Source organism: Acomys minous, assembly GCF_964271855.1.
Source record: "Acomys minous genome assembly, chromosome: 9".
In the NCBI taxonomy this organism is placed as follows: domain Eukaryota; kingdom Metazoa; phylum Chordata; class Mammalia; order Rodentia; family Muridae; genus Acomys; species Acomys minous.
The window spans coordinates 96,657,957-96,673,390 of NC_140490.1; the positions used below are offsets into that span (position 1 = coordinate 96,657,957).

At 44.6% G+C, this 15,434-nt stretch overlaps 1 long non-coding RNA gene across 1 annotated transcript in view; it reads right to left on the reverse strand.

Annotated features, from left to right (window-relative positions):
* Nucleotides 1-15,434, reverse strand: part of LOC311606167 — a 64,916-nt gene that overhangs the window by 13,582 nt on the left and 35,900 nt on the right. The gene's annotated exons all lie outside the window — the stretch shown is intronic.

The following is a 15,434-nucleotide window of genomic DNA, read 5'->3' on the forward strand; positions in this document are numbered from 1 at the left end:
TTAGCTCAGTGGTAGAGCACTTGCCTAGCAAGCGCAAGGCCCTGGGTTCGGTTCTCAGCTCTGGTGAAAAAAGAAAGAAAGAAAGAAAGAAAGAAAGACCATAATAAATAAATGAATAAATAAATAAATAAAAGTTAATCCCAGCCATCAGGACACTGAGGCAGGTGGATATCTGAATTTAAGGTTAGCCTGGTCTACAGAGCAAGTTCGTTGTCCTCTGACCTCCACACATCCAGTGTGGCACACACTCTCTAAACAAATGATCTTGAAAGACTCTGCATTTCTACCCAGTCACTCTGGGATTTAGGAACAGAACAGAAGCAAATCCAAATGGGCTTTCTTTCTACAGCCTCTGGGCATTGCATCGCCCTTTTTATGACATACTTATTTTTTTTTATATTTTTGGTTGTGAGCCTAGCCTTTAATGGCTGAGTCATCTCTCCATCCCAACATATTTTTTAACTACTTTACTTTTTTTTTTTATTAGCTAGTGGGGAGTGTTCTATGCCACAGCACTCACGTCAAGTCAAAGGGCATCTGGCAGGAGTGCGTTTCCACTGTCTGGGTTCCAGGCTTGGCAGCAAGCACCTTTACCCACAGAGCCATCTCACCTGCCTTAGTAACTGTAACAGTTTACTGTTGAAAATACAAAAGGAGGCTTATGAGAGAGCTCAGTGGGTAGGCACAGCTGACACACACACATACATACACACACACACACAAAGGTAGAATGAGAAAAAATATTTCTATTCCAACCATCCTTCATTAGCAATCAATAGTATTTAATATTTATATGTAGATCATTTTCCATGAATATATGTGTTTGTGTCATGTCTCTCTCTCTCTCTCTCTCTCTCTCTCTCTCTCTCTCTCTCTCTCTCTCTCTCTCTGTGTGTGTGTGTGTGTGTGTGTGTGTGTGTGTGCGTGTGTATCTTACATGTTTGGGACTATATTACACATACTCCTGCAAAATCTGTTTTCACCTGTAACATGTCTCTCAGTTTCCTTTCTATTTCAGGCAACTTATAAAACATGTTGCTCAGTATATCGTACCCAGAAAAATAGTTTGAAAGCATCAGGCATAGGGTTTTTCATTTCACTTCACTTTAAATATTGCCTTCTAAAAGGAACAGCAAGCCAGGAGCAGCGGGGCGTGCCTGTAATCCCAGAACTCGGGAGGCAGAGGCAGACAGATCTCTGTGAGTTCAAGGCCAGCCTGGTCTACAGAGTGAGTTCAGGACAGCCAAGGCTACACAGAGAAACCCTGTCTCAAAAAACAAACAAACAAACAAAAAGATAATGATAATAGAAGGAGCAGGAGATATGATGGCTATTTTAAAAAAAAAAACAGCATGAAATGCAAAGCATTAAATAAAAAAGAAAAGAAAACAAACCACAACAGCCTGCCTGAGTGCTGGGATTAAAGGCGTGTGCCACCATGCCCAGCTAAATAAAGGAATTTTTCTTTTTCAGAGCTGAGAACCGAACCCAGGGCCTTGTGCTTGCTAAGCAAGCGCTCTACCACTGAGCTAGATCCCCAACCCCCAAACCAGAGCTTCAGAACAATGTATGATTATCTCCCAGCCTACAGACTAGCTTCTAGGATCGTCTAGTAACTTAAAACATCTGAAAGACAGATCACAGCGACGTCTGCCCTCCTACGGAAAACTTGTTTCTCCCTTTATGTCCATCATCGGTCCCACTAGACCTGCTTGCTGCTGGTCACCTGCCCGCTGGTCACCTGCTGGGCTTGCCTTTACTTTTCCCAACAGTTAAACTTCAGCCAGTGGTTTTTAAAAACACAGTTGAGTAAAATCATAACTAAAAGTTTAATTTTATCTAATTTGCCTTATTGTTGGGCTTAGTATTTTGAGTGTTTTTTTGTTGTTGTTTGTTATGTTTTGTTTTGTTCTTTTTAACTTCTATAACAGTTTGGACCTTAAGTGTCTTCTGGCCTAAGGCCCACATGTTAACGGCTTGGTCATCAAACTTTTAGGAGGCAGTACCTGGCAGCAGGAAGGGAAGTGCCCTTGGAGGGGATGCTGGGGATACAGCCCTTTCCTTACAGGACATCTTTGCTTTCTGGGTACCAGGAGGTGTGGTGTTTTTGTCTTCCACATCCCTCCACAGTGATGTTCTGCATCAGCATGGGCCCAAGAGTAGCCTGGCCAAGTGATCGTGGGCTGAAACTTCCGTTACTGTGAACCAAAATCAATCAGCCTTTCCTTGTCTAAGGCGTTTGTCTCAGGTGATGGCCACAACAGCAAGCTGACAAACACAAATCCTCTATGACTAGAATGTTTCCTTCTTATAGCTGCTCTTTCAAGCATGTTTCTTGGCAACATCTCTAGTGGCTAGAGAGATGGCTCAGCGGTGGAGAGCACGGACTGCTCTTCCAGAGGTCCCTGGTTCAATGCCCAGAACCCACACAGCATCTCACAACTGTCTGTAACTCCAATATCTGGCGCCCTCATGCAGAGGGGCATGCAGGAAAACCACCAAATGCTCACAAGATAAAAATAAAATATTACAAAAAAAAAAAAAAGTGAACTCTCTCATAAAGTAATCCTTAATATCTTGATTCTAAAATCACTTGCAATCTCCCCACTGCCCCTTCCAACATCCTCTGAGAACCCTTTGGTTTCCAACGTGAAAGTGGGATGAAGTCAGTCTTGGAGAAGAAAAAGAAAAGAAAAGAACTCTTGTTTTGCACCCCTTCCCCCACCCCCCAATCACTGCGCTGGTTCTGTATGTGTGTTCCTCTTCTGAGCACTTTACAAAATAGCCACCTGGGTATTGAGTCAACAGGGTCAAATACAACTTCCATCTATGGAAGCATGCAGACCCAGACACATCCTCCAACAGCCGCTGGGAAACTCAGTGCCCCTAGAGCTTTCTCCCCTGTACCACGGGGCTTAATTAGTCATCCGACCATTAGGCAATCTCCGCATACCTAAGCCTCATGATGTGCCTAAGGTCAGCAATCTGTCCCCTCTCCCGACATGGTTTTCCCTGTAGAGGACTGTTGCTAATGTTGAGTGTTTGATGCAATGGAAAGTCTCAATAATAGGACCATCTTTTAATAGAGTCCACAAAATGAGGTCAGATCTGTGGGGATGTGACCATGAGTCAAGAAGCAGTGTGCATCTGGCTGCATTAAGCAAACAGCAAGTCCTAGTATGGGTAAACAGTTCTTTGGGACGCTCTAATTTCTTGCAAAACCAAGCCTTTCTCTTAAAATGACCAGAGACGGCACTCCGAAGGGTGGGAAAAAGAGCCCTTGAAAATGTCTCGCGGTGGCTGTCCCTGTGCCACTCCCCTGGAAAGCCTAAGAATACGGGTGAGAAGCCTGTTGGCCTCTTGTCAGAGGCCCCAGGACTGAACTGCTTTTGTGTCCATTGTTTAAATGATAAGCTGTCCCCTACTGTAACCCTTATCAAAGTGCCAGCATAACTCACAGCTGATTTCCCACAGTTCGGAAGGAAAATATTTATGAACAGCTTCAGTTTTGCAAGGGAGATTGGTATGGTAAGAATGGAACAGGGGCAAAGGAGTGTGCCTCGCTTGACTGACAGCCTGTTTTTAATCACTCTCTGGGAGAAGGATGTGTCTGGATATACTTTGTCAAGTACGACGACCCGGTCCCTGCATTGCAGAAAAAAAAAAAAAAAAAGTAAATGTCTCTGTACAAATCTTAATGACTATATATGGAACCTACAATCTTTTAAATGAGAAATGCTCACATTTCCAGCATTTACATATGCTGAATTGCTAAGAATGTAGGGGAAAAAATGAAATACGCACAGGATCAAATACATACGTCTAAAATGTGCGACTGCTGTTCCAGTAAGGGCCAGGGATGCAGCTCCACTGTAGAGCATGTGCTTAGAACACGTGAGGAGTGGCCCTGGGTTTGTATTTTTGTCATAGTGTTTTTGTCTGAGCAAGAGAAAAATCACAGCCAGATAAGGGATCTTGCTTGCCATAAAGAGAAGCAACTTCTTGTAGCAAATTCTCACAGCCTCAGTACAATGATCTGCTCAGAACTCCTGGGTGCTACCAGGATAAAAGTTGCTGTCTTCAGCTCAGTGTGGTGGCACATGCCTTTAATCCCAGCATTTGGGAGGCAGAGGCAGGAGGGTCTCTGAGTCTGAGGCCAGCTAGGCTATAGAGAGAGATTCTGCCTAAAAACAAAAACAAACAAACAAACAAAAACAAAAATCAACAAAAATTTAGTGAACAAAAAAAAATCATAAAAACATAATAACAAATAATAATTAAGAATTTACAAGTAAGGACAGGATACAAGTCACAGCAGGCTATGGCATTTGCCATCTGGTGATGCAAGCCAGACAATGGAGTTTGACACCCAGAACCCACATAAAAGGGGAAAGAGAGTTGCTCTCCAACCTCCCCTCATGCATCCATCTGCCCACAGACACAATACTAAAATAATTAAATTTTAATTAAAGAATTTTACAAGTGAGGTACTTTCCCAAGTGTTTAATGGCTATTATCGCTCCCTTCATCCTCCTAAACACTCCTGACCTGTGTACTATTGCTATGTCCATTTCCCAGATGAGGAAACTGAGGCACAGAGAAACTGAACAGTTCAAGGACACTCCGCTCACAAGTGGGAAGCCTGGATTTGAACCCATGCATTCTAATTCACAAAGCTCATGTCTCAAGCATCAACAGGCTCAGGAGGTATCCATGGCAACCGATGCCAACAATGACATTTTCGTATCAGTTCTTTCCCCTGAGTCATGATTTGGAGAAGAGTTGTTGAAGCTCTACATCTTTCCGGTTTTCCTTCTCCAAACTCTAGACTCCAATGCATTCATTCCTCTATTGTATTCTGTGGGTATGTGATTTTTTTTTTCCTACCGTCTTTGTCACTGCCTGCCACGAATAATATTAATTATATTAATTATATTAAGATGAAATGGAGAGAGGCCATCTTTGAACTTCACTCTTCCCCCCTTGGCCTTGCTTTGTAAGGTCCGTCTTGGGCAGAAAAGCTGCCCTTGCATTCATCCATAATGACCCTGACTGCGCTGCTGTGAAACGCAACAGCGTCTCCAATCGAGTCTCTCAGCTGGGACCTGCGCTGTGTAGGCAAACTCTGCTTGCGAGAAGAATAAGAAGGCTTTATCCGAGAGTGAGACAAGGAAGCGGTGTGGGGGAGGGGTTGGGGGGGGGAGAAATATAGACTGTGGGCACTTTGTCAACCAAGGATGGGTAGGAGGAGGCAGGAGACAAAGGACGAAGGGTTAAAAGAAAGCAGAAGCCGGAAGCCGGAAGCGGAACCAGGCGCCTCTTTGTAGTACTAAGTGTGGGCAAAATACTTCAAAGCAGAGTGCACTCAGCCAACTGCTTTCCTTCATAGCTACACATCCTATTTTGTGTTGTTTTGTTTTGTTTTTTGTTTTTTGTGTTTTTTTTTAATATCTATCACTAACTTTTTCTACCTAATACTTCTCTTGTTAGTTGTATTAGAGGAATCAGTAAAACTAGAGGAGATAAAATACCACAGAGACATTAGAAAATGGTGGTAATAAGAAAATTAGAAAGCCCGAGCTGCAGAGATGGCTCAGTGTGGTTGAGAGCACTTACAGCTCTTTTAAAGGCCCGATGTCTGGTTCCCAGAACCTACAGGTTGCCTCGCAATCATCTGTCATTCTAGTTTCGGGCATCTGACACCATTTTTTGGCCTCCTTGGGCACCAGGCATGTGTGCGGTGCACATACATGCATGTAAGCAAACACCCATACTCATAAAATAAAAATAAGTAAATCTTTCTTTTAAAAAAAAAAAGGAAAATTAAAAAGCCGGTTTGATTTTACTATATACTGAGATGTGATTTTATATTTACCGTTTTACAGGGTATCCAGTCAACAAAAATAACTATAGTCAGTAATCATCGCCAAAAAGCCTTTTTACATGTTATTCATAACGACAGCTGTCGCCTTTGCCATCCTCATCTGCCAGATGCTACGCTAAACTCTACATGGACTGGCTTCTCTTGCCACATACAATAATCGCTCTGCAAGGCCAGTGATATAATTAGGCTGAAACTAATGGCCAGAGCGGTCCAATAGCTAACTCGTCCAAAGCGCAGCCTAGGCTTTGACACCTGATGGTTGTGCCTTGGGCATTTACCCATTTTGCCTCTGTGCTCTGCTAGCAGTCTGCGCCAAATTCATCAGACATGGCTTTTTAACACAGTGTCCCAGGCACACCCCTCTAGGGCCTTTACAAAGGTCTGGGTGGGCAAATAGGCATGAACATTTTATTTCTTCATTAATGTTGTTGTCGTTTTGGTATATATAGATATAGATATAGATATGGCAGAGACTGACTTCCAACATACTACATGTGACTGAGAGTGGCCTTGAACGTCTCATCCTCCTGTTCCCATCTCTCAAGTGCTGGGTCTGAAGGCATGCAACACCAAGCCCAGCCAGGGAGGGACATTATAATAAGCACCACTGATGACTCAGATATAGGTGATGTCTCGACAGGACTGAGGAACACTGCCATGAGACATTTCTTTGGAATAATATCCGCAAGGTTATAAAATGATTCATTAGTTCATCTCTGTAAATGTATCTTCTCCCCCTGGCCATACATCTACGTGGCCTTTGTCACAAATGTCACTTTGTGGATAGCAGAGTCGTTTGTCCTGCTACGCCATTGTGAACTAGGTTACCAGGAAGCAAAGTGCTGAAAGGTAAATTCAAAGGCTATCTCTCCGAGGACACCTAATATGGCCCCACTTTCTAAGCTGGTGGTGAGTGTGACCGCGAAGTACCTGTGTGTCTGTCTTCAATACCTAAACTTCCTCAGTTCACTTTAGCCACCTTGTCTCCAGTGGCCTTCAGGTCCGTATTGCTCAGGGTACCATTGAGGCGCCAGACAAGCTCTAAGCTTTCCTTCTGGTCTTGAACTGATTTGACATCGACCTATCAGGATGCCGTTCTTGAACAAAAGATTGAAAGACTAAGATAAAGCAAATCATTCTGAAAAAACAAAACAAAACACTTTCCTGTTCTCCCGCTTTCCAAATCCTCCCTCAGGCTCCATGGGCCTGAGGAAACCATGTAAGTTGGCTGAAAAGCTTTTAATGGCCACTTCTACTCAGGGATCTCAGGTACTGGTGGCAGGCCAGTGCGGGAGATATTTTTGGTCAGATGTGCCTGTCAATGCCTCATAAATCAGGTTGCCTGGACAGCTTCCTAATTTCCCTTCAGGCAGTGCCAGTCTCGCTCACACACTCAGCTGCACCCCATTGTAGGCTCCAGTAAGGAGAAAGGTGACGAGAAATGACATTGGGAAAGGCCAGCATAGGGACTGCCTCTAAAACGTGGATTCAAGACACAAGTCAATCAGTGGACACAGACTCTACCCTCCCAGGTCTCCTTCCCGTAGGTGGAGAATAAGACACAGGCAGCCTGTTCCTTGCCAGACACAAAGAGACAAAGTCAAAGAAGGTGAAGGAGGTGTCAGCGTTGATGCAGAATCCTTCCTGTGAGAAGACAGGGTCCGGTGAGGCCCATGATAACCCACCCAGCAACACTTGCCTGGCAGTGACTTACAGAGCTTTTCATAACACCCAAGAACACGTAAGTGGGCATTTCTATCAAGGTGATCTATGCCTTTCAGAAAAATTGTTCTAAACCATGTGAAGAAAAATGCAGTGAACATATTCTTAAACAGCATTTCCCAGGCCACCTCCAAATTTTACAGCTCTTACACAATGTCTCAGGGAAGCAAAAGAAGTTTTGAGAAAGCCCGGTCCCTCCCCCAACTTTTCAGTTAACCCAACTTTCATCCTATTAAAATTTTATTGTCCTATTATCTGACTTGAGAAGCCACAATCAAAGCCTCATATTGCCCAGAGCCGATCTTTCAGGATTCAGTATCTTTTGAAGTGTATTTTTCTTTCCCAGATAGAAAGCAAAATAACGCTCCTAAGAATGAAACAGTGTGTCCGGCAACATCAAGAGTGACTTAGAATCTATCTGAGGGCAATGGATAGATAGTTGCCTTTCGTTTTTTTCATTAATTGTCTTAGCAGATAGAACAATGGATTTTAACATGACACTATATACACCGGATTTTGCTCTTGCTTGCCACCCCATACTATCCTTCCGTGTCCCCACGTTTTTCCCTTTCCTAACCCTAAGATGCCAATTAAAGAAGCCCAGAGCAACGGACTTGGGGCTAGAGATGTGGATAGGAGAGAAACAGATATCTTCAGAGTTCCGCATATCATCATCATATGTTAATAATCTCAAGTTATTTTTCTCAGAACCTCTGATGTAAGCAACATATGCTACTCTGTGGATTCTTCTTTCTTCCCCCTTTCTTTCTTCCCTCGCAACCCCCTAACACTAGATATGACAGGGAAAAAGGATAGAGAGGAAAGGAAAGAGACCCCTGAATAAAGTCAGAAGGGAGTGGCATTATTAGAGTTCTTCCTGTTGACTAGGGGAGACGAGCCTCTGAGGGCAAGTTGGCTCTTCACCATCAGCATATCTAATTTTTTTTCTTGTTGTTGTTGTCTGTGTTATCTTAGCTGTCTTGGACTCTCTTTGTAGACCAGGCTGGCCTTGAACTCACAACGATCCACCTGCCTCTGCCTCATGAGTGCTGGGATTAAAGGCATGTGCTACCACATCCAGCTCCATTTCTGGGTTTTAAAAGAAATCAAAATTCTCACTCACTTTGGCAGAGGTATTAATATTTCATTTCAAATGTGGAGCTAGGGGAAGTAAACTAACTTGTCCGAGGCCACACAACAATTACCTGGGAAAGCCAAGTTTCAAACCTGGGGATCATCAAATCCTAAGATCCTTCAACTATGTAGCATTGCCTTAGAGCTCTGTGCTTCCTAAAGCTCCGTGCTTCCTAAAGCTCTGTGCTCCCTAAAGCTGAGCGCTCCCTAAAGCTGAGCACTCCCTAAAGCTGAGTGCTCCCTAAGGCTGAGTGCTCCCTAAAGCTCAGCATTCCCTAAAGCATAATGCTCCCTAAAGCTCTGCACTCCCTAAAGCTCTGTGCTCCTTAAAGCTCAGTGCTCCCTCCTCAGTATGATTCGTTGGTTTGTAAATCTGTATTGACTTATTACTCCCTATTGCCCAGCATAGCTCTGATTGTGGGAATACAGCAGTGAACCATGTAAAGGCCTTCCTCGGCTTGAGCGTAGATGCTGAGCGGTGGCGAGGACTTCAGAAGAAAGCTATCCTAATCTGCCGCTTCTCATGTTGTAGGTGTATTTACACAGCACTCGGCATCTGCAATGATCTAAAAGAGCAAGGCCAGCCTGCTCTACAGAGTGAGTACCAGCCCATCATGACTAGACTAAATGCGATCCCCCGGCGACTGATGAATTTCCAGAACGGGAAGCTATTGTAGTTGGGAAGTGGCCACAGAGCAGACGTTGTTGAGTTCTGCCTAATGCCTAGGAGGAGGCAGCAGCACTCGCCTCTCCCACCACTGATAGTGTGTGTGTGTGTGTGTGTGTGTGTGTGTGTGTGTGTGTGTGTGTGTGTGCCCCGCTCTGCGCCACACTCAGGAGCTCTCCTATTGGCTTTAGACATTTACAACAGCTCTGCCTGAAATCCCTGCATGAGGAAGCCGAGGTTTCCCTCACTAAGTCTATGCTAGGAAATACTGGCCAGCTTTGCTCCCCGGGAGCCAGCCAGGGGCTGTTCTTGTCCGATTACGGTAGCATGGGAGGACTCATGTGAGAAGCAACAGTGACCATAACAGAAAAGAAATTCTAGACATTCTTTCAAGCCATTGGGAAGTTCTAGCACATTCCAGCTGAGAAAGAATTCAAGTCCCTCAACTCATGTCAAAACTTTAGTCCCGTCCGTCTGTGCTTTGTACACTGAATAGGCTGAAGCCCGGTAATTAACTCCACCACCCTCCCCCTGGCTTGTTCATTGTGCACCGCAAGCTGATTCTATAGGGAGGTCAACCTGGGATTAAGTGAATTATCCTTAGGTTTTGGGCAGAAGCAGAGGGTGGCCGTCTACAGTCTCTGTTACAGAGTCCGGAGCCAACACTGGTGAGCTGGGGGTGGGGGTGGGGTTGGGGGAGGGGGTTCACAGAATATTCCATCCGTTGGGCTTCAAGACTACATCCATGACGCCGTGTGGCTGCTGCAGGAGGAAGCCGCACTCCAGCCGGGCTTCTCCCATCTTCCTCGAGGTCCAAATGTATTTGTCAAGCCACCTTTTGTGAATCTTCCCTCGGAAAAATCTCAAACTCCCTTTTAAGAAGATTTGCCCCTTGTTTAACTCCTAGGTTGTTTTCTTCTTCTTCTTCTTCTTCTTCTTCTTCTTCTTCTTCTTCTTCTTCTTCTTCTTCTTCTTCTTCTTCTTCTTCTATTTCCTCCTCTGAAGGAAGTCAGGAGGATAATAAATAAATAAATAAATAGATAGATAGATAGATAATGAAATGAAAACGAAAGAAGAGAAAGCCCTAAGCGGCTGCAACTTGTACAAATTTAGGCTCCCAGCTAGGTGTCAGACTCTTGCCTCAATAAAAACAGCAATAGTAATTACCCAATGCAGAGAGACACCATTTCCTCCCTGGGCTGCTGGCCCAGCACCAGTGGGTGCTTCTGTACAGAGTTTGCGTATCCTCATTCCAATAATTTGAAATGAAGAAAGCGGAGAAGCGCAGGCCAGCACGCACTAGCTGTGAGCCGGCCGCGAGAACCAGGAGATGAGCGGTGGGCTCTACACTGGAAGAGCGGGCTGCTGGTGAACCACAAACAGAGCAGGAAAAAAGCCTCAGGGACGAGGGGACTGGAACCTGGTCTCTCACCAACTTCTTGGCTTTTGAATCTCACTGGGGCTGATGGGAGAAAACCTCATGTTGTGGTTTATAACATCCATGAAAACACAGAGGCCCAGACTTCGTGAGATTTCAAACGCTAACTTCCCCCGGAAAACGGTTTTATATGTGACATCATCATCACAAACAACTCGATACAAACCTGGGACCCAGATGTAACTTTCACCCCACCCTACCCCACCCACCCCCACTTTAAAGACAGGGAAAATGGAGTTAGTACCTAGGCCACCGTGTGATAGATACACAGAGCAGAAATACAGGCTGGGACTGAAGCCTTTGCTCCTGGTCACCATGCTAAGCATCTCCTCCATAAAGTGTGCATCCTCAGAGTGCGAGGACAGCCAGCTTCACTTCCCTTAGAGCATCTTTATTCCTTCTCCTCCTTGGTGTCATTTCCTGGAGTGAGTCAGGGACCAAGACCCAGGATAATGAGCCGGGTAATTCTTCCTGCAGTGAGTCACCGTTACTAAGAAAAGCTTCAGTCTTTTTTATTTTTTATTTTTAACATTTATTTCGGGGTGTGGGTGTGTGTGCGTGTGCGTGCACGCACGTCAGCGTGTGTGTGCATGAGTATGTAGGTAGGTGAGCATGCACATGTCACCTCGCATCTGTGGGTCACAGGGCAACGCACAGGAACTAGTGCTCACCTTCCACCATATGGGTTCTGGGATCACACCCAGGTCGTTAGTCCTGGCCCCTGGCCGCAAGCACTTTTACCCACTGGGCCACCCTTGTGCCCAGGTCCAATCTTTTTAAGTAGGGAGAAAATATTGCTGATGGGCAGTGGGATAAGTCATCAAAGGCACGTGCTGCCAAGCCTGAAGACCTGAGTTCGATTCCTGAGATCTACGCAATAAAAGGAAAGAACTGACCTGGCCAGTTGTCCTCTGAGCCACACTCACACGTCATGGTATGTGCATACCCCTACACACAATTAGTTAATTATCTAATTAACTGATTAGCTAACTAATTAAAATGTAGTTTTTTTTATTGGGGGAAGGGCTGGAAGAATGGCTCAGCAGCTAAGAGCACCTGGCTGCTCCTACGTGGGTCCCATGTGTCCTTCCGAGCACCCACACGCCAGCTCCCAACCCTCTATAAATCCTGTTTCAGGGGATTCAAAGCTCTTTTCTGGTCTTCTAGGGCACTGCATGTATGTAGTTAATAGTCATACACATAAGCAGAACATGCATAGACATAAAATAAAAATAAATATATCTTTAAAGATTGTTAGTTGGGGCTGGAGAGATGGTACGGTAGTTAAGAGCACTTGTGGCTTGCTCTTGCAGAGGCCCTGGGTTCAGTTTCCAGCACCTGCACGGCATCTCACCATCAGTTATCGATGGAATTACCAGCAATAACTCCAGTTCTGGGAGATCCACCCTCCTCATCTGACCTCCACAGACACCAGGCAAGCACATGGTGCCCACATAACACATATAAAACATAATTATATACCCATATCCATATGTTATATATATGTATGTATATCACATAGACTATATATGCATATGTCACTGACTGTAAGAAACATACTCATCACAGACCTGCCACCTGACAACGGACCCCGTTATGAGGTATGGGTGGTGCTCTCGTACCAGAAAAGTAAACCAAGCATTCTGGGTAGTGATAACGGTAGTAACAATATTTAATAACATATTTATCTTCAAATATGATTTATTCTCTCCCACTAAATGCAATAAGCTGCTCAAAGGTGGGGATCCCACTTGGTTCACTCATACTGTGTGCCCAGAACTTTTCACCAGACCTGGCATTTCATGGATGCTTAAGATACTTGTCAGATGGGCATGGTGGTGTACACCGTGACCTCACGGATGTACCAAATACTTGTCAGATGGGCACGATGATGTACACCTGTGATCTCAGCCCCCAGGAAGATAAATCGAGAGGAGTGTAGGTTCACAGCCAGCCTTCGCTGCACAGTGAGACCTTGCCATAACGATAGCACAAAAATTAGCCAATCGGATTGATGGGCAAGCTCCTCAAACCCTCAGATTAGTTAGCAGAGAACTGAACCCTAGACCTTCTTTTAATAACATACTTATCTTCAAACATGATTTATTCTCTCCCATTAAATGTAGTATCAAAATAAATAAGTAAATAAATAAATGTAATATCAATTGAGCTATTTGGTCATTCTAAGCGGGCCCAGCTCCTCTCTTTTATTTATCTCATCACTCAACAAACATTAATGGAACAGCTGCTATGGCAAAAGGAAGGTAAGTAGATAGAAAGAAAGAAGGAAGGTAGGTAGAATGGAACAAAAAAAAGAAATAAAATAGCACAGCGGCACGGTGACGTACATAGAATGCCGACCCGGATTGCCTGACCTCCGATGTGGGTTGTATCGCTTACCTACTGTGTGACTCTGGGACAATGACCCATGAGTCTTCCTGTACTTTTTGTTTGCCCATCGGTAAAGTAGAGCAAACAATAGTTCCAACGTGCCGGGGGGGGGGGGGGGGGGGGGTAGGAGGAAGTGGTTTAATATGGTAAGTTAGTCATAACAGCACCTGGCACATAGTGATACAGGCATTTGCTATGATGGTGGCAACAGTGAGTACCACTGTTCAAAGCACTAGGAATACAGGACTGAAGCACTGTTGGTGGGGGACGGGGGGGGGGGGGGGGGATGGGGGGGGGGGTTGTCCTACACCCGCACAGCTGTCGTTCCAGGAGGAGAAACAAACAGCAAGCTACAAGCAAACCAGTGGAATAATGTTGAATCATTTTAAACACTATGAGAGAAAAAAAAATTGTATTGCTATTGTGAAACCAACATTGACTCATAATTAGCATATGGAATATATAATCAATATAATATATCATATTATTATGTATGTAATATATGCAAATATAATATTATATGTATATTAAAGAGTGTTGGTGGGAAGGAACTGTAAGCACAGAAAGAGAAGCCAGGCTGGAAAGCATGCCCAGCAATAAACTCCAACTGCACAAGAAATACTCTCTTCCCGGGTACACACCTCCTACTGAAATGGATGGGCCTCTATCTATGCCACTAAGTGTAGGTCTCCCGGGCATGGGTACAGGCTTGGGTAAGTCAACTCTCTTGAGGCAGGACAACTCCTAAAGATGCCAAGAGCTGCAAGCTGTCTTCCGATAGCACTCTGAGCGACCGTGTGGTTTCTGGACATTGAACTCAGGACCTCTGGAAGAGCAGCTGGTGTTCTTCACTTCTGAGCCATCTCTCCAACCCCCTTTTTGTTGTTGTTGTTGTTGTTGTTTTGTTTTGTTTTGTTTTTTGAGAAAGGGTTTCTCTGTGTAGCCCTGGCTGTACAGACTCACTTTGTAGGCCTGGCTGACCTCGAACTCACAGAGATCTGCCTCCCTCTGCCTCCAGGATGCTGGGATTAAAGGTGTGCTGTGCACCACCACTGCTCACCAATAGCACTCCGAGAAGCTGAAACAACAAGGCCTTTTCACAGGAGGATTCAGGCACCATCACACCAATAAATGTGACAGGTGGGGGGCTGGAGAGATGGCTCAGAGGCTAAGAGCATTGTCTGCTCTTCCAAAGGTCCTGAGTTCAATTCCCAGCAACCGCATGTGGCTCATAACCATCTATAATGAGATCTGGTGCTCTCTTCGGGTGTGCAGATATACATGCAAGCAAAACACTGTATACATAAATAAATAAATCTTTTTTTAAAAAAAATATGATAGCGGAGGTGACCATCCTTCTAAAACAGAAAAGACCTCTCTGAAAAGGTCATATGTAAGCTACTAAGTATACAGTGAGAAAGCAGTGGCCATGTAAATAGCTGGGAAAAAATACACTTATCAAAGGGAATGGCAGTGGAAAGCCCCCTAAATTAGAACCAATCAAGTGTTTGAGGTATGTGCAACAAGACCAGTGAGGCCGATGGGGCCAGAACACGAGAGCCTTGGAGGAGTTTGGAATTTAGTGTAGGTAATGTTGGTTGGGTAGCATGGCAACGGCGGAAGAGGCAGGCATGACCTGATTTACTCCTTCCCAAGATTCCTCTGGCTGATATGTGGAAAAGAGGCTGAAAGTAAAAGCAGGGGGGAAAAAAATTGACAAAGGAGCTATTGAAGTGTTCCAAGTAAGAGATGGTACACCAGGAAGGCAGAGGGACGTGGCTGTGTTCTAAAATAGTTTTAAAATAGTTCACAGGGCACTATGTAGGGCTCAGTAGCAGACTACATACAAACGGAAGCAGACAAGGGAGTCAGGAGTGTCTCCTAATGTTTTTTGGTTTGAAGAAGTTGAGGGATGATTACATCCCACTGGGAGAAAGCAGATTTAGGAATAAAAATAATTACGTCCTGATTTTTAGAAATTGTTTATTTACTATTGTTTGTGGTTCGGTTTGCAAAGCTTCTTAGATGCGGAATGGAGATGCCAAGTACTCAGCTGAATGTCCAAGTCTGAAACATAAACAAAGCTAAGGCCCTACGTTTGGAAGTCACACACACAGAGACGGTGTACCGGTTGGCTGTTGCTACATAGCCATTCTCAGCACGCAGAGCCATAAGACAGCGTGAGTCTGTTTGTACCT